This window comes from Misgurnus anguillicaudatus, chromosome 22 (assembly GCF_027580225.2).
Source record: "Misgurnus anguillicaudatus chromosome 22, ASM2758022v2, whole genome shotgun sequence".
NCBI lineage: Eukaryota > Metazoa > Chordata > Actinopteri > Cypriniformes > Cobitidae > Misgurnus > Misgurnus anguillicaudatus.
In genome coordinates this window covers 19,579,536-19,607,224 of record NC_073358.2, presented here as the reverse complement: position 1 = coordinate 19,607,224, position 27,689 = coordinate 19,579,536, and positions in this window count along the sequence as shown.

Below are 27,689 nucleotides of genomic sequence, written 5' to 3'. Positions count from 1 at the left end.
TAACTTAGTGCAACACTTATCTAAATATGACATAACAAATAACTGATTTAATGATTTTAAACAGATTCATTGTCAGTGCAGTTTTGACAAACAGCAATGGCCGGGTAAATTGTAATTTCAAGACATGCAATAAATTACTAACATATTTTATAAGTTTCTGTTATTTAAAATTGCTCACTTTGGTTGACATCTTTGTTGGAAACTGTAGCGGGACAGGCGTCTCTGTCGGCATCCTCTCTGATTTTTGGTGTTGGAGGCGGATGAAGCGGACAAGGGTGCTTGAGAATCATTAGCTGAGCTGCTGGCTAACAACACTGATGTTGATTACTATCTTTAGCTTGAACTGCTAGCTAAAAACAGGGATGTAGCATTGCGAGGTTGTTTGTAAATCTGAAAAAAGTTTCAGTAGTTTGCTTCATCTTTACCATTAATGATGGCAGGCAGTGAACCAGGTAGTGACTGACAGTTCTCTAATCCAATAGCGTTGGGCATTGTCAGATTGACAGCAACCTAGCCCAATGGCGTTTAGGCAAATCATATTTCAAAGGAATCCAATCCCCGGTCCTCCTTATCGCATAAGTAACTTATATTTGTAACATCTGGCTGGACGTCAACTGGAGGTCTCTACAGTCTGGGTCGTTAACGGTTTCATGCTGTGACTCTAGATTGAGTTTTGTCACCAGGTCTGCTCGGACACTTTCATCAGAAGATCCTAATCTCCTGATAACACACATTTCCAGACCTATCGACTCTCTCTGGCTGTCTTTATTGCACCAATCAAAGGAAATTAACACCTCTAAGCAATCTTCAAACCGTGGCCAGAGACGAAGCAGCCATGACACAAAAATGTGTCTGTTTTAAGATCACAGCTAAGACCAAAATAAATTGGTTTAAATTGTATATATTATATATCCTTGTATTGCATGTTTGTATCTGTAATGAACCACTTTCTTGTAACACTATAGGGATGCTTTGTTTATTTTAGCATGTCTCATAATTCACATTTATGAGATTACTATTTGATGTGTGTTTTATAGGGGTGGAACGGTACACAGAAGTCCCGGTTCGGTTCGTACCTCGGTTCAGGCGCCACGGTTCGATTCACTTTCAGTACAATGGAGGGAAAAGAAAAACAAAAATTAAAGATTTTTTTAGTACTTAAGCTAATCTTAAAAACATAGGTGTCCTTATCAGTGTTATTTTGAGATGTCATGAATATGAACTGAAATGCATTTAACATACTATCTCGTATTTCAAAAATGTATACCACTTTAAGTAATCTTGTACTCATCTTTCATACAAATATGGGTTCAATTGTATTACAAGTGTTACCTAAATACATTTTAAAATTACATTTTGGCCTTATTCCATATTAATGTACTAAAGAACAAAAAAAAGGCTCTTAGGGTGAATTAATAGGTGTGTACGACTTCACGAGGCGCTGCAAGAAATGACAAGTGGATGACGTCAGAGTAACGCGAGGGCGATTTGAAATCAGCCTCCTCCGCAAGATTTCTCGCGGTACTCTGACGCTGATGGCGCTGCGTAAAGTTGAGCATGCTTAAAAAACTGAAAGCAGCTGAACTCGACAGAACTGCCCTGCGTATGCCTGTTGTATATAGCAGGACAATTTATCTCCTACTTCTCAGCGTGAGAAATACAAAGTGTGGCGTTTGAACTGACTGAAATGCGTGTTTGTCAAGGTGAATGCGTGAGACTTGAGAGCCCTGATTAGATGTATTTCCACTCACATACCTAACAATTGCTGAACAACGCCGATGCAAAGTCCTCGTCTTTTCCACCACTCTCTCGCCTGTACTATTGTAACTGACTGGAAAACTGAAGTTTTGCCAAACTTGCGATGGCTGGCGGAGCGTCTAACTCTTGTGGAACACCACTTGCCATCCTCGCTATCTCTGCTAACTAACTGACTGGACCGGCGTCGACGTGACAAAAAACTGCAGAGTGCCAGAATGTAGATGGGCTCTGATAGAGCGCATACATAGGCGGAGCGCCAATCAGAGCTTCAGAGCTAAAGCGGGGCAACAGATTAGCTGTCCATAAAGAACCCGCGTATCTAACAGTAGTTCCGCATTATATTAATTATTATTATTAAGTTTTTTTATTTTCATACCATGTATTCTCCGTTTAAATTCATGCACCGAACCGTGACCCCCGTACCGATTCGGTTCGAAGCGAATACATGTATTGTTCCACCCCTAGTGTTTAAGTAATATCTTGTCTACACTCTAAATAATGCCCTTTTCCTTTCCTGATCAATGATGTGCATCATCTTATTCTAACTGATATCAAACTCATTTAAGATTAATCCAAGTTATTATTGAAACATCTCTGCATTAAACAAACCATGCAGATTAAGTCTTGAGAGAACAAAGACTTGTCTTCCCGCTTGATGAACACCCTTTCAGATTGGTAATCTGAACTTCAAAGGGGTTGGTCTAAGGTCAGGTTAAGAGGCCTGCACCTCAATTCATCGATGCTCACAGCTCACAGCTACAGCTCAGTCGCGGACAGCACGGCACACTGCTGCTCAACAGCGAGGCTGCGGCACCCAGCCGGGCTTGCTGTGAGACCTGTCCCTCTCTCAGACAGTTTTTCGGGCACCTTGCCACTTGGACTTAAACTTCAACTTCTACGGACACCTCCAAGGACTCCGTCACGTGACCACAAACTCAGGAACTCTCTTCCTCGCATACGCACCCATACAGCTGGACGTACACATGTGCCTCACAAAAGCCAACACAAGTATCGCTTGTTCATTCGTTGTAAAAAGTTATTGCCCCTTTAATTAAGGTGATTCTTAGAGTTCTGATGGTTTGTGCAGAAGTTAGGTCTATAGTGATATTTCCCTTCTTTTAATCTCTCTCTCTCTCTCTCTCTCTCTTAATTTTCCATTCTTTCTCTTTCATATATGTTTCTCGTTTGTGTGTTTATATGTGTAGTTAGTATCGTGTGTTTTTTGTAGTGTAACGTAGTTTAATAAACTGGTTTTGCATTTCACAATTGAATTGTTTCTGTGTTCAATGCTCATGAAATCAATGTCACTTAATCTGCCTTTAAGATCTTAAAGCTACATGCTTAACAATACGTTATAGCAGTAAGAATGTTATTTTGTAAAGGCCACGGAATTAACTTCTTAAATGTACAATTATGAGTATTTGCTGGACAAATACATGAATTAATTGTTATAATTATTCTGTTAAATCAGTTAAAATCTTAATAATTTGTATAATTAATTACGGTTAATTGTACTTATTATTCCATTTGTAGAGAGTTATCCGCCATTACATGCCAGTATATGTGTCCTCGTTTGTAAACAATGCAAACGTTTTTCAATCCGAAGCGTGCAGTCTACTGAGGTCACTTATGTAGGCTGAACTGCACAAGCCATAAGCATATTACATGATAGCAAATACAAATGAGGAAAAATACTTACTTCAGGAATATTATCCTCCTCCAGTACGTCTTCCATTGTTCTTCTTAGATAACGTTATATAAACGCTTCTCCTCCTCAATGTCCAGACAGAAATTAAGATCTTCCTCATGTGTGTGTATAATGTTTATCATCCAAACATGCAGTTAATCTTTAAATCTGATAAAACTTTACACTAGTCATTGTTCAAACTGTTCCTCTGTTCATTACCATGTGAACAGTGGGTACCACCTGTGGGCGTGACCGCATTAGAGGTAATGAAGTCAGTCAGGAAAAACTGTACTGTCTTTATTTCAATGCAGATTATATAAACAGGCTATATTTGTTTTTGATTATAGCTTGTTTAAAAGTGATTTAAAAGTGTGTCGCTGAGTTTCAAATGATATTTGTAACATGTTTCGAGAGACAGATGGCGGAGACAGAAAAGTCTGAATGCACACCCTGTTTATTTTCTTTATTTGACAAAAACACAAAGATTTGTTGTTATTGTGAATGTACACAAATTAAAGAAGACCCTTCACAGTTTCAAATGATGTCAAACACGTATGTGTATGATTATAAATGATGGAGTATTTTAAGTTGATTCTGCTATGATAAGGGGTGATGTGCGGCCGCTTCCCACTGGACAAACTGTGCAGCTGTTTAAAATCTCTAGCCTGGTGGTCAGGACATGAATGGAAGTTATTTATAGTTTGTAGAATGTCTAAAGTGGACAATCAAAATAAAGTGTAACCATTTATCTCCACATATATCATAACGTCGCTGCCCGATGAAACTCACATATGTCCAAAACGGTTACTTTTCAGGAAGTTAAAAAAACACTGTATTTCAAAAGCAGTTAAATGTAGCGTTGTCATACTTGGTACGGCATCTTTACATGTAACCATATTCTTGCCAGTGTAATGATATATCCACATTTGACCAAAATTGAGTTTAAATGGACATACGTGCATATTTTACAGTAACGGTGGTCGATACGCGTTCTTCCAATCTTTAATTAGAATGGCCAAGTCGCGTTTCATATTGACAGATGAATACGCTCAGTTTATTAAATAGCCTACGTCTTAGTTTGTTAAATACACTTAGTTTATTTAATATTAATTATAAATTTATTAAATGTCTCTTGCAAACTATGAAGGGACAATGAATCAATACACTGACATGGTAATGCTAGACAGATACTTTGTTTGCACAGTCCTACAATAATTTTGTCACTCCTAGACGTATGTCTGGCGTCAGGGGGGAAGTTTACCTTGATGAAGGAAAGTCAGTAGTCCCTTTCACACAAACAGTCTTTACTGGTAATTTACTGGTAAATTGCAGTTAACATGTCATGTGTGAACAGAACCTTTCCGGTAAATCAGTGCTCCCAATTTACCAGTAATACAGGTTGTAAGATTACCAGTAATTTACCGGTAAGCGCCATGTGTGAATGAAAAATATAGGATTACCGACATTTAGAACGGACGACGTCAGACCGCGCTGACAGATCGGGCCAATCAGAAAGTTTTTTATACAGGTGACGCGTTTACCCTCGAACTGTTTACGGATGTTTCCACACACATACTGCTTAAAAGTCGAGCACACCTGAAGTTAACATTCACATTTCTTCACCAAAGTTGTTTAAAAAAGCTTACCGTCTGCCATATTGCCGACGTCCTTAGCACACCATCTGTGAAGCCTAATGTGCAAACGCAGGTTGACGCCGCCTCACGCAATTTGTTTGGTCACAAGCAACTTCGCGACTGTTTGCCACAGATGTGAAAACAACAAAATACGGTGGATATTAAGTCATAATCCGCCGTTTACAAATATGACACGGAGCTCGCCGGCCGCGCGCCACAGGTAACTTCTGCTTTCTCTCCGAGTTTACCGGTATTTTGATACTGATGTGTGAATGATGTCTTACTGGTAAAAAGACGGAACGTCACTGCATGTGTGAACAGCACATTTTTGTATTTACTGGTAAATTCATTCTGGTAAATTCATGGTAATTTAACAGAATTACTGTGTGAAAGAGGCTAGTGTCTCACCAGGCTATGTTTATTCGGCTATCCAGTGCTGAGCTTCGATGAAACTTCACGAGACCGGTGAGATATTCACCACTCTAAATCCGTCTCTTTTGTCCACTTTCAACCGCTTCTGTCCTGATTACTTTGTGAAGATGCGGTCTGTGGACACTCCGGGCGAGTCCCTCTGCTTTTGTTTTAACGCAAGCAGGAGAAATATTATGTCAGAGTCCGCTGCTTAGGTTATAAGTAAACATGCTGCACAGTGTATTGTATATGTGTATGTAAGAGCTTTCTTTGATATTTCAGCGAAATTGATGAAATAAGCTCGCGCAACTTCCACACGCTCGCAAAATGAAACTAATTAAAGATGCGGAGATAAAAGCCTAAAGCTTTTACAACAATGTAAGAAAAAGTTGATTGTAGGTTTAATGGTTTACAGAAAGGCAAATATATGTTGAGATTATGGTAAAATAAAAAATATTTTATTTATATACTGTAAAGAAGAAAATTATCTGTATTTGTAATGAATTTATTAATGCATTAAATGGGCCATGGCATGAAAATCTGACTTTTTCCATGTTTAATTGCTATGATTGGGTCCCCAGTGCTTCTATCAACCTAGAAAATGTGAAAAAGATCAACCCATTAACTTAGTTTTGATAAACCATTCTCTACAAGCATGTGAAAAAATAGGTCGTTGAAATTTGGCTCTCCTTATGATGTCATAAGGATCTCTTGTTATAATAATACCACCCCTTAATCTGCACTATCCAACCACAGCACTGCCATTTAGTGCAGATAAAAGCACAATTGAGTTTTAATTGCAACAAACCACCATCATTGTGATCAGTGTTTGAATTTCATCAGCTCATTTGCATTTTAAAGTACACACCCAAAACGGCACATTTTTGAACACACCTACAAAGTGGCAATTTTAACATGCTATAATAAATTATTTATATGGTATTTTGAGCTAAAACTTTACATATGTGCTCTGGGGACACCAAAGATTTATTTGACATATTAAAAAAGTCTTGTGCCATGGCCCCTTTAAACATGTTTGCAACACATGCTTGTAAGGGCGGCAGTGGTTCATGTAGGTTGTCTACAAACCGGAAGGTTGGTGGTTCAATCCCCGGCTCCACTGGACGAAGTGTCGAAGTGTCCTTGAGCAAGACACCTAACCCCAGCTGCTTCCGACGAGCTGGATGGCGCCTTGCATGGCTGACACCGCCGTCGGTGTATGAATGTATGTGTGAATGGGTGAATGTGAGGCAACTTGTAAAGCGCTTTGGATGGCCATAGGTCTGTTGAAGGCGCTATATAAATGCAGTCCATTTACCATGTTTGGACTTAGTTTTAGTGTTTATTTTCTAGTGCTTTAGTTTTAGTGACTGGTGACACCAAATTGAGGCCCAACCTCTCTCAAATGTTAGTCTGGAGCCCTGATTCAACAAAAATCATTCAACATGTGTATTTTGTCAGGTGATTATGACATTTAAGCAATATTTGAGATGTGTGAAACACTATTTGACCGAAATGGTTATCAGAAAAAATCTCAGAAATAATTTATTAAAAAAAAGACAAAAATGTTTTAACTAAAACTTGACTAAGATATATTGAGGTTTTTTTTTTTTTTTTTACTAAAACTAGACTGAAATGACGAGACTTTTAGTTGACTAAAACTTGACTAATATACCATAAGTTGTCTTTTGACTAAAACTAGACTAAAATGATGAGACTTTTAGTCAACTAAAACTAACAAGGACATTTGGCACAAGACTAAGACTAAATTATACATTATATATTTGAAGAGTTTGGTTCCAAAACGCAATAAATCCATTTTGACAAATTTTCTATACCAAGAAAGTGACAAGATGAAAACCACTATTTTCTGTTACAAACTTTCACATAGCATCTTTAGGTTATAAAAACATAAAAAAATTCTAATCCATAACTTGCTTTTCAAAGATTTATTATAAAAACTAATTCTTTTTTCCACAAAATGCAATAAATCCATGACAGTTTTTTATTTCAAAATGCTATAAATCTATTAAATCAATGTATTAATGTGCATTCATCTTTACCATTTTATATTTATTTAGTTGACTAGTGGTATACAATGATTAAAAAATAAACATTAATGGCATTAACCAAAACACTTACTTTGTTATATTAAGAACACATTGCTGCGGTTATACTTGTGATCAGCTGTAAAATGTTTTGGTCCAGCTCGATTTTCTTTGAGTAAAATAATGTAAAGTTTTCATAAGATCCACTGGGGTCAATGTTTTAGCATGAGAAGCTTGATGCTGTCTGGAGAACGTCTCGGTTACTATCGTAACCTCGGTTCCCTGAGAGAACGTGAACGAGACATTGCGTCAGTTAGCTGACGCTATGGGATTGATCCTTCAATCACGATTACCCTGAAGCCTTATTGCACAACGCCAGTGCAGTTGAAACTCGCGCTGGCCAATGACGCTCAAGACGGCAAAGGAGGCGTGGCCTTCTTACTATAATAGCAGCCGTCTTGAGCGAATATCTTCAGTAAAAACGACTGAACGAGCGTACAGCCTACGAAGCCGTGAGCACGGCAGCTAACGCAATGTCTCGTTCACGTTCTCTCAGGGAACCGAGGTTACGATAGTAACCGAGACGTTCCCTGTCGAGAACGTTCTCTCGACATTGCGTCAGTTAGCTGACACTATGGGAGATTGTATAGAACCGCGCCGTGCATACGGCAAGATAGGCCAAGCATAACGAAGTAAACAGCATGCAACAATCTCAAATGACCAGCCGATAGCTGCATATCGTACTAAGCACCAGCCAAAAACCATAACAGAGCCAGTAGCGTACTAGCGTAACACCACATTAAGCGGGTAAGAAGTAAACGCTAAAGAATTAAACAACATACCTAGCGAGCGGACGGCGTCCGGCGCACAAGTTGTAGAAGAGTTTAGATCATTGGACTGGCGGCAGTGAACACAGCACTCTTGCAGTCATATGTTGACTTGCCCAACGGGCGGACGAGATCCGGCGTTGAAGTTTGTAAAATATAATCCACATGCAGTATTCATATGACTCAGCATCCAGGGAGCGGGTGATTCCCGGCGTCAGAAATGCAAGTGATAATCCACAAAAACCAATACATGGTGGAATTCTCGTAGTGAATAAATCGAATACTCAGCGGGCGAGCAGCGTCCGGCGCTAAGGTATTCTCAAGTCGGCGTCGCCGTAGCGCCGCCCCTCACACACGACCTGATAGAAACCATCAGGTATGTCAGACACTGGAGGTAGAGGGCGTGTTTACCGAGAGCACTCGGGAAGCCAATGAGGAGACATCTAGATTGTAAAACCTAGCAAAGGTGTTCTGAGACGACCAGCCAGCTGCCAAGCATAAATCCTGAATAGATGCGCCTTTATACCAAGCCCATGACGATGCAATAGCTCTCGTAGAATGGGCTTTAATATCCAAAGGGCAACGCACTCCTTGGCTAGAGTATGCCAGTGAAATAGCATCAACCACCCAGTGCGACAGTCTTTGCTTGGAAACTGGGCGTCCTTTGGCGCTGCCTCCAAAACAAACAAACAGCTGTTCCGCTGTCCGGAACGGCGCCGAGCGATCAATATAAGCTTTTAGCGCTCTTACCGGGCAAAGCTCACTCTGTACGATTGCGTTAGTAGTCGCCGCGTCATCCGAGGAGAAGGCGGGGATAGAAATAACCTGCGCTCTAAATGGCGTGGATAGCGATTTAGGCACATAACCCGCTTTGGGTTTTAACGTGACATTACAGTCCCCTGGTCCAAATTGTAAGCATTCAGCGTTCACAGAGAGTGCATGCAGATCTCCTATGCGCTTAGCTGAAGCCAAAGCCAGCAGAAGCACAGTTTTTAGAGAGAGCTCCTTCAAACCTACCGTTAGAATAGGCTCAAACGGAGGAAGAGTTAGTGCTTTCAGGACCAAGGCCAGGTCCCAAGACGGTACGGTGGGTGGGCGAGAAGGTCTGAGGCGCCGTGCACCCCGTAAAAACTTCGCTATGAGCTCGTGTTTGCCCACCGAGCGCCCCCCAATCTCAGCATGAAAAGCTGCGATGGCAGCAACATATACTTTAAGGGTGGAGGGCATGCTTCCCGTATCCATTCTGTGCTGTAAAAAGGATAGAATAGCTGACACGGAGCAGTTCACCGGGTCAAACTCTTTTTCTTTACACCACGCCGTGAATACCGACCACTTAAGGGCATATAACCGTCTTGTAGCGGGGGCACGCGATTGCATCAGCGTATCGAGCACACTCTGCGGCAGCGCCGCGTCTGTTAGCGGTTCCCACACACCTTCCACGCGTGAAGTTTCCACTTCTCGGGGCTGGGGTGCCAGATTGATCCGTTCGCCTGAGAGAGCAGGTCTCGTCTCAACGGGATCGGCCACAGGGGAGCCGTTGACAGTTCCAACAGGTTGGGAAACCACGGCTGGTTCGGCCAGTACGGGGCGATTAGTGTCACTGATGCTCTTTCCTCTCTGATCTTGTGTAAAACTGACGGCAGCAGTTTTATGGGGGGAAACGCATATTTGCTGGCTCTCGGCCACGGCAACGACAGCGCTTCTCCGCCCAGAGGAGAGCTCGTCAACGAGAAGAACAGCGGGCAGTGTGTGTTTTCCTCGGACGCAAACAGATCCACTTCTGCTTTCCCGAACTGACTCCAGATCAGCTCGATAGATAGGGGGTTTAATCTCCATTCCCCTTGGGGAATGCCGTTCCTCGACAGCATATCCGCTCCGCAGTTCATGCTGCCCGGTACATGCGTCGCTTTTATTGAAAGGAGATGACGATCCGCCCACAACAGTATCGTTTCTGCCTGTCTGAACAGCGGCCTGGAGCGCACTCCTCCCTGGCGATTTATGTATGAAACCACCGTAGTGTTGTCCGTCCGGACGAGAACGTGATGGCCCCCGATCAGCGTCGCAAAGCTCTGCAGTGCTAAAAGGACGGCTTTGAGCTCTAGACGGTTTATATGCCATAACCGCTCCATCTCCGACCAGGAGCCCGAAGCCGGGATGCCATCGCACAGGGCTCCCCAGCCCATTAACGACGCGTCCGTCGTGACTACTTTCCGTCTCGTAACCAGCCCGAGTGGAGCACCCCCGCTGAACAGGTTGGGTTCGAACCAGTGTCTCAGCGCTAGCATACATCCGTTGTTTTCTGTTATGCGCGATCGTACCGATATCCACGACCTGTTGGTCAATCTGGAACGTAACCACAGCTGTAACGTGCGAATATACAGCAGACCGAGCGGGCAAACCGGGGAGGCTGCCGCCATCAAGCCTAAAAGTCTCTGAAACCGTTTCAGTGGCACAGTGCATCCGTGGCTGAATACATTCAGAGCAGACGTCAGATCTCGTTTGCGCTCCTCTGATAAGAAAGCCTTCATTGAGACCGAGTCGAGACGTACGCCTAGAAACGCGATCTCCTGCGTTGGAGATAGAGCGCTCTTCTGCAAATTCACACGTAGACCGAGGCTGTCTAAATGCGAAAGTACTGCGTCCCTGTGGCTGATGAGCACCTCTCTGGATTGTGCTAAGATCAGCCAATCTTCCAGATAATTCAGGATGCGAATGCCGTTCGCTCTCAGCGGGGACAGCGCCGTGTCTATACATTTCGTGAATGTGCGCGGGGCGAGCGCTAGACCGAACGGGAGGACCGTGAACTGGTATGCAGCATCCTTGAATGCAAATCTCAGAAAGCGCCTGTGGTGCGGGGCGATCTGAATGTGAAAATAAGCATCCTTTAAGTCCACTGAAATAAACCAGTCCCCGGGCCGAATGTGGGCGAGGATCTGTTTCAGTGTAGTCATTTTGAAAGCATGTTTGTGTAATGCTTTGTTGATTAGTCTCAAATCCAAGATCGGTCTGAGACCGCCGTCTTTTTTCGGGACGACAAAGTACCGGCTGTAAAAACCGCTCTCTCTCTCTTGCATCGGAACTGACTCTATCGCTCGTTTGGCGAGGAGATTGCAGATTTCCTGATACAATATCGACTCGTCCTGAGCCCGGACCGTTGACGCTATCACGCCGTTGAAACGGGGAGGTCTGCGTCGAAACTGTAGAGAATATCCTTTCTGAATAATGTTCAGCATCCATTCCGATATGTTGGGAATGGCACGCCATGCATCTAAGCGCAGTGATAGCGGTTGAATGACAGAATGATCGGACCGCTCAGTGCCGCCGAGCGTCTCGTGCGTGACGGGTAGCTCGGTTCTCGGGGGCTGCGCGTTGCTCGTCGGATCGCTGCTCGGGGGCGAGGGACCCAGCGGGACTAATGGAGACCTCTCCGCTCTGTGCAGCGTTTGTGTTACGGGCACAAGAGAGGATGGCCGGGGGGCGGCTGACACCGCGATAGACAATGGGCTTCTGTGCGGCTCGTTGAGACCGTGCATTAACCCTTCCCGTCCCCGCTTTCTCTGCGACCCCCGCATCGCGGGGGGGTTCGAAAGCGGGGAGGGTGCGCTGTGCGTGTTTATATGAGGGTGGGAGCTGCCCTGGGGCGAGCGACCCGAAACCGAAACCAGATGAGGAGGAAAACGCTCTTTTTGTGAAAAAGTAAAATTTTTTATTGCATTTAACACAAAAACATTTAAAGAAGCAGTCTCTGCGTCGCCCGCAACAGCCAGGGGGACGCTCGACGAGACTTTCGTTCTCTTGGCGGCGGGCTCGCCGCTCGGCGTTCTCTCTCTCACACCACTCACGTCAGGAACGCGGCTTTGCCCCGGACTGCGGTCCCCCTGGACCCGGTTTCTTGCAACGCTTCCTGGTGGATTCGTGCCAGGGGCTCTTATGACGCACCACCGGTTCAGGTCTCACCGTCGGGGGCGGTGCTGCGGGGGGTTGCGCTGCCGGCCGGCGTGGCGCAGACTCGGAGCAGTGTCTCACCATGAGACATAGGGCGGCGAGGAAGAAAGTGACTCATGGCTTTAGAACTCTTCACCGCCTCTGAGAATCGCTCCGTGATGGTGCCCACGGTGTCACTGAACAAGCCAGATGGGGAAACGGGAGCGTTAAGCAGCGTCTTCCTGTCGGCTTTCTTGAGATCCGTGAGATTTAACCACAGCTGGCGCTGCATCACCACCATGAAGCCCATGCTGCGTCCGATGGCTTGCGCCGACTTTTTGGTGGCTTTCAGCGCGAAATCCGTTGCCGCCCTCAGATCCCTGAAGGTATTCAGGTCCGTGCTGCCCTCGTCCAGCACCTTTAGAGCCCGCGACTGGAAAATCTGGAGGACCGCCATGGTGTGTAGTGACAACAGAGCCTCTCCTGATGCTGGGTAGGCTTTATCAGCCAGGTGCTCCGTCGTGCGGCATGCCTTAGAGGGTAGTGAAGCCTCACCACCCAAGGAGGAGGACGACGGGCAGAGATGGGCCGCCACGGCTTCCTCGACGGGGGGGATGTGCAGGTATCCACGGGCTTCCGCCCCGTCCACTTTAGAAAATAGCTCAGACCCGCCGGCGCGAGCGCGGACGCCCTGGGGGGTCGCCCACGCTTTGGTGACCTCATCGTGCAGGTCTGGGAGGAAAGGGGCACTTTTCCTCGGAGCGGCGGCGCGGCGGCCCGAGTCAAAGTACCATGAATCGAGTTTGCTCCTTTGGGGTTCTTGTGGGGAACTCCACTCGATCTCTAGATCCTGCACAGCCTTAGAGAGAATGCGCACCAGCTCTTCGTGAAAGGAGGGGGGGTGGGCGTCAGCCTCCGACACGGCAGGCGGAGATTGGTCCCAATCTCCGTCAGACGCCGTCAGCGACATCTCATCCTCCTCTGCGGGGACCCCAAAGGAGACAGACTCGGCAGCTCCGGGTTCAGGACGCAGGCTCTCGGCGACGAACTGAACCGGAGAGCGACGGGGAGGGGAAGCGCGGCGCTCCGGCACGCGCTCGGTCTCCGTCGGTGGCTGAGCCCCCACCAGCGGCACCTTGGCGGCAGTGGGAGGCTGCAGCGAGGAGCTTTCGAGAGCGATGTTGAGCCGAGTCCTGAGCACCCTCATTGGAAGCTCATCACAATGAGGGCACTCAGACCCAACCAACGCCGTCTCTGCGTGGAGAAGCCCCAGACATATAATACACATTTTGTGCGAATCGGGCGGGTCGATAGGACCTCCGCACCGAGAGCACATTCGCGACATCTGGATCGCTAAGAGGGACGTCCGTCTTATCCGCGTACTCAACAGATATCTTCGTTGCAGGGTAAAACTTGCTCGTGAAGGAGAAAATACTGAAGACATTCGCTCAAGACGGCTGCTATTATAGTAAGAAGGCCACGCCTCCTTTGCCGTCTTGAGCGTCATTGGCCAGCGCGAGTTTCAACTGCACTGGCGTTGTGCAATAAGGCTTCAGGGTAATCGTGATTGAAGGATCAATCCCATAGCGTCAGCTAACTGACGCAATGTCGAGAGAACGTTCTCGACAGGGAACTAGCAACCGAGTGCCTCTCGCGGAAATTATTAGATGTTGATGTATACGTTTCTTTTCCGTCACAAAAAACCATCACAGGTTTATCAATGCCATTAAAGTATTATTTTGTTTTGTTTGTTTATCACGAAGTACAAAGTAGATGAGGAAAACTAGGACTCCGTGTACTCAGCGTGCTGCCATTGTTTGTTTACATTGCGTGAGTGGTGGGCCAGCAGCACAGAGCGGCACACTCAAAGACAGATCGGGAAAATGGAAGCGTCAACAACGGCAAGCTCTTTTTCAGAGGAAGGTTCCCAGCAACAGAAAGCTACTTTCGACGGGTGGAGATTCAGTCATTATTTTATTATGTTCAACGGAAGGAAAATAACTTGACGGTGAAGTGCACACTCTTTAATGTTTCTCCGAACGCTGTGCCCCACGTACGGTAGCGGGTAAGGAAGCCAGCAGTAATTTTTATGTTGTATTAAAAGGTGGTGTATTTACGGTGGGTTTTCTTGCCGTGGAGACCTTGATGAATGTAAGGTTATGCCACGGTCTCCCGGCGCTCATTTCATTGTTTGTTTGTATGTGAACAGGGGTTGCGTGCAGGTTGTTTATCCCATCAATTTTGTATATCAATTGTACCGTAATTGACGAAGGCTGTGTCTTTAGCTTGAGTGATATTAATGATATTTATTGAATTGATTGTGTATTTATTACTTTGTGGTGTTAAATTGATATATTTATGTTTGGGTGTTGGATGAATTTGCTGTGCATTGCTGTGTATAGTGGGTGGGTAAATAATGTGCACTAACATCATGGTATCCCCCTGCTAAGAATACAGAACTCTTAGAAGTCTTTATCAGGAAATAATTTATTGTGAACCGTCATTCTTTCATCAGCTGTCCATTTAAAGGTGTCCATCTAAAATGAATTGCAACCTGTTGTCATCCCTGTATTTTGAATGAGTAAATTGTTGTCAAACTTAATCTAATAAAATTGTAACTTTAATCTAATAAAATTGTAACTTTTTATTGATTTGGGAGTTTTGTGTTTGGATATTTTCTTGGCCGTAACTAGTAATATAACTAGTAATATAACTAGTTACTTTCTCCAGGGAGTAATAAAGTAAAGTAAGGCATTACTATTTTTGAGAGTAATATGTGATACGTAATATATTACTTTTTTGAGTAACTAGCCCCAACACTGCTGGTGGGCTGTAATATCAGGAATGGATTTATTGCGTTCTGTAAAAAAGGAGGAGTGGCGTTTGTCGCATTTTGGGAAAAAAGCGAGAAAAGATGACAGAATATCACGGCGGGTATTGGATTTTTTGCGTAAAATTAAGAATTTACTTTTAATTACTGACCTGATATAATACTGATTTTGGCAGTAACAAATTTTTTTCAAAAATGGCATTTATCGCGTTTTGGAACCAAACTCTTCATTTCCTACTATGTGATTTCCATATTACAGACAAGAGTATTCAAAGGCAATAAATGTCTCATATGGCAATATATCCTCACAACATTATTATTTCTCAAAACTTTATGACAAAAAAATATTTTCAAAGGAACTGTATTCGTACAGTTTTTTTAAAGATGCACACATTATTCCACATATGATTTGAATATTAGACGAGAGAATTCATATAACTGCAATCAACGTCTCATATGGCAATACATATCTTCAGATTACTAAACATAACAGCATAATGAAATAAATAAACAGACAAGGAAGCAGGGTTGACGTGCAAATTGTATTACCAGAAAAACAGCAATATTACTGAAATAAACTCTGATGAAAATGCGGCAAACATGCTGATAACCACGCTAACAAGTCTAAATAAGCAATAAACAGTGGAAAAAACACTAAATACCATAGTAAATTTGTGGCTACTGTTGTTTTACTACAAAAAAGACTATGTTAGTATAATTAAGCAATAGTAAAAAAAAATAGCATACTTTGGGGTGGTTTCCCGGACAAGGATTAGCTTAAACCAGGACTAGGCCTTAGTTTAATTATGAAATATAACTAGTTTAAACAAACATGCCTTACTAAAAACATTACTTTGTGCATTTTTAGGCAAAACAAAAGGGCACTGATGTATTTTAAGATATGTCAGTGCAAGATGTTTTCAGTTTGGACAGCTCTTAAATTTATTGTAGTCTAGGACTAGTCTAATCCCTGTCTGGGAAACCGCCCGATTATGTCTATGTTTATGGCTATGATCTAAACAAATCAATCTAACCATAGATGTGACCAGTAGCAGTGGCTTTCTTGATAAAAAATAATTTTGCAAAGGATCGTTAGTAGTAAAATTTCTAGCAAATGTTTTCTGGTAGATTTTTTGGTCCCACTCCACCCCTGTTGGTGGCAGTAAGAACACTATTAGGGTGTAAACCCCCATAAAACAGGGTTAAAATTACCAAGAGGAAAGCAGTGGCCGTTTCTCAATGGCCCTGTCCCAAATGGCGCATTTCATGTGGACTTTCGGTCTCGTGGCCTTAAATTGCTTAGTGCTCGAGTCCGTAGGGTGTCCCATCTGTCATTTTTACGCTTTGAAGTGTGCTCATCAGCGCCTCCTTTGCCCCCTTGATGGGGTCTTCAGCGAAGGGATTAGACTAGTCCTACACTAAAATAAATTTAAGAGCTGTCCAAACTGAAAACAACTTGCGCTGACATATCTTAAAATACATCAGTGCCCTTTGTTCTGCCTCAAAATGCACATAATGTTTTTAGTAAAGCATGTTTGTTTAAACTAGTTATATTTCCTAATTAAACTAAGCTCTAGTCCTGGCTTAAGCTAATCTCTGTCTGGGAAACCACCCCTATATGTTCTTGTCATAGTAGTGCTTGTTTTTTTAAGTGTCTGTGACATGAATAAACACTTTTAAAAGAGCATTTGTGCAGGAGATTGAGTGACTTTGTGACTGTTTCGCTCTCTCAGCCAGACACTGTTTTTCTCTTGTGTGTGCAGAGGTGGAAAGAGTAATAAAATATTGTACTCAAGTAAAAGTAAAGTTGCTTTAATAATATTTTACTTAAGTAAAAGTAAAGTTACTGGTCTAAAAATCTACTCAAGTAAAAGTAAAAAGTAAATCATTTTAACTTTACTCAGATTAAAGTTACTTTTTTTTTACAGCGGGGAGAGGTGGAGGATTCTAGTATAGTTAAAAAATGACAAGGGAATATAAATCTCAAACTAATTTTTAATTGTAGGAACATCTTTACAATTAAAGTGCAATAACAAAAAGTTAATAAAATAAAAAGCTTTTTTAAACTAAGAAACATTTATGGAATTGTTAAATGATTTTTACAGGTGAGTTATGCACTTTTGAAGCAAAAATAATATGAGGTCAGCAGCTAGTAAATACAATCACTATATTAAGGTTGTAATTGATGTATTGCTGGTAACATACATTATTTTATTAAACTATATATCTAGTTTAAATGAGCATATAATGAGATGAGTGCCATGGCTATATACTTTTGACATGTTTATTGTCTTCTAGCTTCTCTGACCTGGGTACCTGATGTCAGACCTTTACTCTCTCTCTCTCTCTCTCTCTCTCTCTCTCTCTCTCTCTCTCTCTCTCTCTCTCTCTCTCTCTCTGCAATGTCTAATGATCTGCGCATTCTCAAGGACGTTCTGAAGTTGTGTTTGACTTGACGCGAAGCTGCTAGACCTCAGAAGATAATGCGCATGGTATTAAAAACGTGCATGCAAATGAGCGGTAAAAACCCGGTCGGCAATTTCGTACACAAGAGCATGACCTTGCTGAAAAAACCAGCATACCAGCATATGTTGTGTTTTGGTGCTGGTTTGCTAGTGAACACCAGCTAAACCAGCATCAGCACCAGCATTAGCACCAGCTAAACCAGCACCAAACCAGCATAAGCACCAGCTAAACCAGCATTAGCACCAGCATCCCATGCTGGTCATACCAGCATATGTTGTGTTTTGGTGCTGGTATGCTGGTGACCACCAGCTAAACCAGCATAGGCCAGAATAATTCCCATGCTGGTCCATGCTGGTTTGATGCTGTTTTTTTCAGCAGGGGAATCCTACCTTTCATAGGAATGAAACAGTTGCTTTGCGTCAGTGAAAAGTGGTCGCTTAAATATGACCAGGGGTTTCTTTCATAAGATTTAAACTGAGACGGGTCTGCATTAGTGCGCGACTGTGTAACGGGTGTTGCTTTAATGAAAGCGGAGAAGAGGTGAATCCATGTGCAAAAGGTGTTTATTAGTAAAATCCCAAATGGGCCAGCAAACAAATCCATGCAGGGTAAATCCAACAATCGGGGACCCCTTGGCAAAGGCAGGGCAGTTCATGAGAGGTCCTGGGTCATGAGGCCAGGATGGTCCAGGGTCGTGGGGCCAGCATGGTCCTGGCTCATGAGGCAGGCTTGGACCTGGGTCATGGGGCAGGCTTGGACCTGGGTCATGGGGCAGGCTTGGACCTGGGTCATGGGGCAGACATGGAGCAGGATCAAGGGGCAGACATGGAGCAGGATCATAGGACAGACATGGAGCTTGATCATTGGGCAGACATGGAGCTTGATCATGGGGCAGGAATAGACCTGGAACACAAGGAGAGGAAGGGTCAGAGTACACTTCGGCCTCCGCCTCTGTGTCCTCTGCCTCCTTCCTGTGTTGGGAAAGCTTCCATATACCAGGGTGCCGATATTCCAGATGGTAAACCAGATAAATCAGAATAGTCAGTTGAGCCAGGTGAATCAGACGAGACAGGTGAGCCAGACGAATCATGTGAATCAGGTGAGTCAGACGAATCAGATGAATCAGACGGGACATGTGAATCAGGCAGGACAGACGAATCAGATGAGTCGTTTGAGCCAGGTGAATCAGATGAGCCAGTTGAGTCAGATGAAACGGCTGTATTAGACGGGACTGGTGAATAAGGCAGGACAGACGAATCAGATGAATCAGGCTGTTATGGGTAGATGTGACTGAGAAGTCGTGAGCAGATGTAAACACTCAGGAGAAGTTGGATGAGTTTGAAAAGATGGGATTTTTTTATTTACCCCAATTCAGGCCAAATAAAGGCAATAAAAATCATCAACATTAAAGAAGAAAAAAAACTATTGAGTAAGAAAGTAAATTGACATGAGAGTCAAAAAAAAGAAACAAATCAAAATGTATAGATTTTGCAGCTGCTTAGAAACAGAGCTTAAAAAGAAATCACTTTTAAGAGCCTACAACAGACTTATGTCTTCACCTCTCAAAGACTGACACTGTTCGTCTAGATATAGACCTGAAACACACCTCTGAAATTGGCACATACCAACACATAATACAATACAGGGGTGCCTCAGGTGAGCAAACAATAAAACCTTAACAACAGCCAAAATACTAAATATACAAAGCTAGAAAATTACAGACCATTATTTATATAACCAGGGACCAGGCAGACATATCATGGGGCATACACAAACGCAACCATTCATCCAAAGCGTTGTAAAAAATGGGTTTCAAAGTGTCCTCATCAAAATGTACCTGGTTACTTAAATCCAAAAAGTCACTTACAAAATCCTCAATGGGCCGGTGGTTCTGACGGAGCTCTAGCAGGGCAAAAACAGGTTTCATGGTGCTGGTAGTGATGTTAGGTTCTTGAACGAATCGTTCTTTTGAGCCGGTTCTCAGGAAGTAACCGGTCGAACCAGTTTACAAATCGAACTGAATCAAACGTTAGTTTTGGGCATAGGTTCCGGGTTGATGACGCAGGACGCACAGCCGAAATAGCACGTCGGACTCAAGAACCGGACGATTTTTGTCGATGATTGCCGAGGCGAGGATTGCCGACGATTCTGACGGATGAGTTGCTGACACTGCGTGTGAATCATCGAGGATTTGAATGAGCCTGAAGCGCGAAGTTTCTTTTTTTATTAGTTTCTTGATATACTTGTTTATTAAAAAGCTTTAGTTTTGGTACGATTTATTGTGCATGCAAATCATATTGTAGTTGTTTAAGGAAGACCAATGAGTTTAACACACAAGTGTATTTATTATTTATACTTACACATCCGCAATTGTACATCACTTTTAGGAATCTTATTGTTGTAGGCTTGTCAAAACTGGTCAGTTGTATCTGGCATTTATTATTTATCATCCGCGATTGAAACTGTGACCACAAACATTACTAACTTCTTGTGAATTAAAGGCAATAAATCAGCTATATGCCTTCACAAAAACAATTTTTTTTTATGTTTTAATGTGTTGACACAAACGACTTTATTTGAATGTTTCATTGATACAGTAAATGCGAAGTGATGTCATTTCTTGATGACGTCAGGAACCGGTGAATCGGCTTTTTGAACCGGTTCAATGAGCCGAACTGTCCGAAATGAGCCGGTTCGCGGAAATGAATCGGACTTTGCATCACTAGGTGCTGGTGGGAGATTAAAAACCTTCGCTGGATTCCGGGTTATGGCTGAATAATCTGTAACGGGTGCTTTAATGAAAGCGATGAGAAGGTGAATCCATGTGCCAAAGGTGTTTATTAGTAAAATCCCAAATGGGCCAGCAAACAAATCCATACAGGGTAAATCCAACAATCGTAATCCAAATATCAGGCTAGGTTCAAGTCAGGCAGCAAAACAGGCAGAATCCAAAATAAACAGGCACAGGTCAGAAAACAGGTACAGGTATCAAAAACAGAATGCAGGTAACAGACAGGCTTACTATGTATAATATTCAGCCGAGGACAGGTGAACAGGAAGTGACTTAAATACAAAAACAAACAGGAAGTGTGAAGCGTGACATGGCATGATGATATCAAAATAAAAGTCCGAACAGAGCAGAGTAACAAAATACAAGTACAAATAACAAAAATACACAGAATACAGAACAAAACCATTACAGCCTGTCTCGTCCGTCTCCATGGTTCTTTTTGCACGTTCCCCCGCCCATAAATCATCTGTTGCACGTCTTTATCACCTTGCTTTTTAAATATTTTTTTACTCAGTAACGGATATGATTTAAAAGGTAGCGAAGTACAATACTTTAAACAACACTCAAAAAAGTAAAAGTACACAAAATAAACTACTCAATTACAGTAACGTGAGTAAATGTAATTCGTTACTTTCCACCTCTGTGTGTGTGTGTTGGGAGAAACATAACTGATAATGATTGATGTGTGTATGTTAGAGGGGGTGGGACAGCCACATAGCTGATGATGATTGGCTTAATTTCCATCGTTAGCCAACCAGAGGCAGAGTTCACACACAAGCACGCACAGTGACAGTCCGACTCCGAGTAGTGTAAAAAAGTCTGAGCAACTTGGTCACTTTGTCGCAGATTTAGCAACTTTCTATCACTTTAGCAACTTTATTTTAAAAAAGCGACTAGGACAAATCTAGCGATCTTTTCTGGCGTGGTTGGAGACTTTTGTAGACTGACATAAAAACACGTGTCGTTCTCTCTTCTGAACAAGCTGCGGCTGCTGCTGCTGTGCCAAATACAATGAGCTCAAAGGTAGTGGTCGCAAACACGAAGTACATTAAGCACTACTTTTCCATTGATGAGGTGAAAGGCAAGAATGTTTGTGTAATGTGAAACTTATGTCCAGGAAGAAAAAGTCTCTCCATGTCTGTGGCAGGTTGTTAATTCTGATCTAATGAAGCACCTCACATCGTCACATGCTGCAACAAAATTAGTGGTTTCTCTTTAGTATCCATTTTAGTCATTTAACATATTTAATTTTAAGGGGCATCAAAGTTATTGAAATATTATATTTTTTTAAGTAACGCAGTAATTACTTTCCCTGGTAATTAGTTACTTTTATAATAATGTAACGCAGTTACTAACTCGGTTACTATTTGTGAGAAGTAATTAGTAACTATAACTAATTACTTTTTTAAAGTAACGTTCCCAACACTGGATTTAAGAACCAGAAAGAACTGTTGTATAATAGTACATATGAATGCCTTATTTAGCATGAACATATTCTACATCCCTTAATCATACCCCATATCTACACATAAACTCTACAACTACTATCTTAGTCCCTTAATCATACCCCATATCTACATATAAACTCTACAACTACTATCTTAGTAAGTATTATTAATAGGGCTGTCAATAGATAAAAAAAATTAATCTAGATTAATCGCATGATTTCATGAGTTAACTCGCGATTAATCGCAAATTAATCGCACATTTTTATCCGTTCTAAATTAACCCTAATTTAACACTTTTCAGGTTTTTAATACTCTGATCATATATACATATAGAGATGCTTTATGCAAATGCATGTTAACAACAGCCTGTTTACATTTTTAACAGAACCATCAAGCCATTGCTTTGTATATGCATTTTCCTTTAAGAAGAATTTTCTTTTTCTTCATTTTTATTTGATGCTATCATTTGTGACATGTTCTGTAGAAAATTAGCAAATTTTCAAAAAAATAGTTGTTCATATTTTGACATTCTCTATTAAAACATAGAACAATGCATGATTTGGCGGAATATAACAAAATATGACAGAACTACACCTGTTTGAAGTTGAAAGAGTCAGCAAAGTTAAATTACCAGAAAAATTACCACATCCATACATTAAATTACCACATCAATACCTTAAAATCACTGATAAAACTATAAGATTTAGCACACACAAAGCAAAAACATCATCAATATATGTTAAACTTTTTTTCTTTTGTTTGACTGACATTGTGACAGACTGCTTAAAATCTAAGTGATCTAATATAATGTTACACATCAGATAGTTTTACCCAACAGTTAACCAAACATTTACTTAAGACATAACAGATTATAGATCCTACCTGCGTGAATTCTTATCAAAGCAGATATTTGTAAAACGTTAATTTTCTGTAGATGTCTATATATCCGGGTCGCGCACTCGCGCGTCTGTGTCACTGTGTGCACGCGCTTCAGATGTCAGTCAGTCAGTCAGCGTGAGGAGATCGCTTTTGAGTCTTGTCGCTCTTAATAACTCTTTAACAATAATCAGATACCGAACTTTATCTCTCTTAATGACTCTTTTAACATCAAGCAAGTCCTACAGTCTATTTTCTAAGTCATGCATAAAAGCGAAACCAAAATGAATTGAGACGCATTTTTGCATTAGATTAAGCATTAGGAGGACGGGAACGTTACACCTCAGACGTATAAATATAGATAATTTCAGATGTCCAACGAGCATTTAGAGCATTGGATTTGCTAGACGATTTGGTTAATGCTCTTATTTCTATGAAAACCTTTGAATCATTTAGACAGGATCCCATTTGTCTGCGTCTCTGTTCATTCAACTATGGGCTGGACCAAGGGTCAAACAGAAATTGCGCGTTGCGTTTATCGGCGTTAATAAAATTAGTTGCGTTAAAAGGAATTTGCGTTAACGCGTTATTAACGCGTTAATTTTGACAGCCCTAATTATTAAGCAAAAGTATTAAGACAAATTTTGTAGTTATCTAATGCCTTTACATGTGTAAGGCTATGGGGCGGGTTCTTTTAAGAGCTCTCCAAACTGAGAACAACTTGCATTGACATATCTTAAAATACTTCAGTGCCCTTTGTTTTACCTCAAAATGCACACAGGTCATGTTTTTAGTAAGGCATGTTTATTAAAACTAGTTATATTTTCTAATTAAACTAAGGCCTAGTCCTGGATTAAGCTAATGCTGGTCCGGGAAACTGCCCCTTTGTGTTTTACTCAGACCCAGTCTTTAAATCTTGATCCAGGAATATCCTTTATTAGGGCCCGAGCACCGAGGAGCAGGCCAGAATGGCCTGCACCGAAAGGTGCGAAGCCCTATTGTTTTTGCTCGGATTATTATTAGGGCCCGAGCACCGAGGAGCAGGCCAGAATGGCCTGCACCGAAAGGTGCGAAGCCCTATTGTTTTTGCTCGAATTTATTATTATTATTATTATTATTATTTTTTTTTTAACACTTTTGGGCATTTTGGGTGCCTTAACATACTCGAAAACTCTTGAAATTTGGCACAGACGTTAGAGTCGTCCGTCATTGCGAACAGACAAAGGCTGGAACACGGGCGTGGCACGGGGGCTCTGTAGCGCCCCCTGTAATGCAAAAACAAACAGTAGTGCGCAGATCGGGCAAACATGTACGCACATTTACGAAAGTTGGTACACATATAGATCTCATCGACCCGAACAACTTTCGCCCTCTAACATTTTAGCTCCGCCCAACAGGAAGTCCGCCATTTTGGATTGTTTAAAAAATGCATGCGGTGAACTTTTGAATACTCCTCCTAGGGGATTCAAGCAAATGACACCAAACGTGGTGATCATGATGTCAAGACATTGGACTTGCTAAATTGCGAAGGGATTTTTGATATCTCCAACGGTGTTGCAATGGCGAAGCGACAAAGTTGTGACGAAATCAGAGCAACAGGAAGTGTCTAATATCTAAGGCAAAAAATGTCTTATAGTGATGACACGCGGGGTGTTTGTTCGTCTGAAGATTCCGATCGCATCGATGTGCCTATTGTAAGTCTCGGGTATAGCGCCACCCCCAGGCGCCAGGAAGTGTTGCAGTCACAAAGGTTGATTTTTTTGACAGTTTCATGTGATGTTCTTTTAAATACTCCTCCTAGAATGTTTATGCGATTGACACCAAAAGTGGTCAACATGATGCCAAGGCATAGTAGATGCTAAATTGCGAAGGGATTTTTGATATCTCAAACGGTGTTCCCATGGCAACGTGTCAAACTTGGCTTTCACTTTCCGGCATATTTAAGGCTGACAGTTACATGCAGTGAACTTTTTAATACTCCTTCTAGAATATTCATGCGATTGACTCCAGAAGTTGTCAACATGATGCTGAGACATTGTAGATGCTAAATTGCGAAGGAATTTTTGATATCTCAAACGCTGTTCCCATGGCAATGCATCAAACTTTACTTTTATTTCATGCGTATTTAAGGCTCTTGGCGTGCTTAGATTAACTTTAAATTTGGCACACACATCAGAGTTGTCGGCTGTTAAGTGTTGACAAAAAGGTCAGATAAAGGCGTGTCTATTTAGTGGCTGACTAGCCCCCCGTTTGTCTAAAATGTGGCGTTTCTTTTACCTACAGTCCCCAAATGGGTCAGTAACAACATTAAATAGTCCACTGATATTTACTCACTTGATGCACATGCCCACCGTGCATCGTTTTCTCGGAGGCACCATGTAGCGGTAAAAAAGACGTGCGAGGGCCCGCCATCGCTGCTTGCAGCTATATTTTTTATTTTTATTTTTATTTTTTTTAGGGCCCGAGCACCGAGGAGCAGGCCAGAATGGCCTGCACCGAAAGGTGCGAAGCCCTATTGTTTTCCTTAGGATTATTATTAGGGCCCGAGCACCGAGGAGCAGGCCAGAATGGCCTGCACCGAAAGGTGCGAAGCCCTATTGTTTTTGCTCGGATTATTATTTTTATTATTATTATTATTATTTTTTTTTTTTTTTTTTTACGTTTCGGGGCAATTTGGGGGCCTTAACATACTCAAAAACTCTTGAAATTTTGCACAGACATCAGAGTCGTCGGCCATCAGGTCTGGGCAAAGGCCGGACCACGGGCGTGGCAAGGGAGCTCTGTAGCGCCCCCTGTAATTCAAAAACAAACATTGGGGCACAGATCGGGCAAAAATGTACGCACATGTACGAGAGTTGGTACACATATAGAACTCATCCACCCGAACAACTTTCGCCCTTAAACCTATTAGCTCCGCCCAACAGGAAGTCGGCCATTTTTGATTGTTTCAAAAACGCATGTGATGAACTTTTAAATACTCCTCCTAGGGGATTTACGCGATTGACACCAAACGCGGTGAACATGATGTCGAGACATTGTACTTGCTAAATTGCGAAGGGATTTTTGATATCTCGAACGGTTCTGCCATGGCGAAGCGACAAAGTCATGGCGAAATCAGAGAAACAGGAAGTGTCTAATATCAAAGGCAAAAAATGTCTTATTGTAATGATACGCAGGCAGAGCCGGATTAAATAAATGGACTACACTAGGCAGGCTGCATTTTTTGGCCCCCCCCCCATCGAGGTTATCTATGAATTGAAATCTGAAACTTACCAAAGTTACTAATAAAAGTTAATTCACATTTTACATAGCCTAGTCTTTGGTTACAAATTGGTTGTTTGTATACCAAATTAAGTCATGTGTTGTATATTAACCAGTCTATCAGACAATTTCTTGCTAAATTTATTATTTATACGTCATTACACGGCTCTATTAAATGCTATGAAATTATCCGCACCTTATCCATTGGGAGTGTCATTGTTAAGGCAGTAGTACCAGTAAATAACCAATAGGTGTCAGTAATCCGCAGGAGAGCTTCGCTGCATATTTCTCTTCAAGATTGAAAATCGCAACGAAATCCTCGTCGAGCAACACGTCCACTGAGGTAAATGTCCTCAAAACACTGGTTATTTATGTTTAAGTTATATGAATTATATAATAACAGTTTTTATATTATGTATAACAGTTTTATCTCAAAGTAATGGTAGTGCTAAAGTCTAATGTATCGTTTCTGAGGCTGCTAGATTTTTCTTTACGCTATTCACGTTTGTGAAGTGAATTTAAAACACAGATTGCTTGCAGTTGACTTAGTTAGCCACTATCCATTGGTTTTGTTATCATGTTTGGTATCTAACGTGATTTTTGTGGGGCTTAAAGAAAAAAAAATCTTGACCCTGCTAGTTCTGCCATTGCAGAATTATTATGCAAGGAACTGTTTTTTGTTTTGCCTCGTTATTATACGCAAACATGCCTTATATAACGTAGGGAAATGATCGTTTGTCCTTTATTTATTTATTTTTTGCAGCAACCATGTCTGTGTCCTTAAAGGAACTCTGTCAGGTACAGAGTGGAACGATGAACTTGAAAATCAACCATTCTGATGACTGGCGTCCCCATCCGAGTCACCACCTCAGACAACAACAGTCCCATGCAAACTCACAAACACAAATACACTCAGTAATGCGCTTAATAAAGAAAGACTTAACTATGATTTTATCTGTGTTAACCTATGATATCACTTATTGATGTATTTTAAATATTTACGTATTACTAGGCTTATCATACATGCATTGAAGTTTTAAAATGTATCTAATATAATACTGTAATTAAATTGAATGTTTTGGATACCACCATTAAATTATTTTGTGCATGTAAAACACAAGCAGCAATGTTTTATTGAATTCAATTTTGAATTAAATTAAATGTTTTGCATAACACCATTAAATTATTTTGTGAATGTTAAACACAAGTAAATGTTTTATTTATTGGAGATAAAATGGCTGTTTAATTAATAAAAATACTTCTGTTTGTTAGGCACTAACAAGTGAAAATAGTTAGGTTTAAGTACATTTATTAAAACTCGATAGCTGTAATGCTTCTGTGCAGAAGGAAGCCCGTGAGCCACGAAGGTAAGTTTGCGAGCAGATTCATTTCCACTTATTAGACAGCAGTCCGCTCATCGTGTTTTGTATTGCATCACTTATATCGTAAACCTTTAAAATCGAGTTTAGTAAGATGTATACTACAGTCAGCTTTGGTTAACTATTGAAGCATCGTCGTTAAGGCTCAATGTGACCGCAGTATTTGTTGAACACTGCTGGCAGCGGCGACGTCTGTGTCCGTACCATTTTTATCAATGAGAGCATAAGTTCGTATCTCTCTGCTCCTAACACAGTCTCACCCCATGTCGTCAATATTTGACGACACTTGACCATTCGTCAATATGTGACGCGGAGGGTATACCTTTCGCGTCATTTTTTGACGAACTGG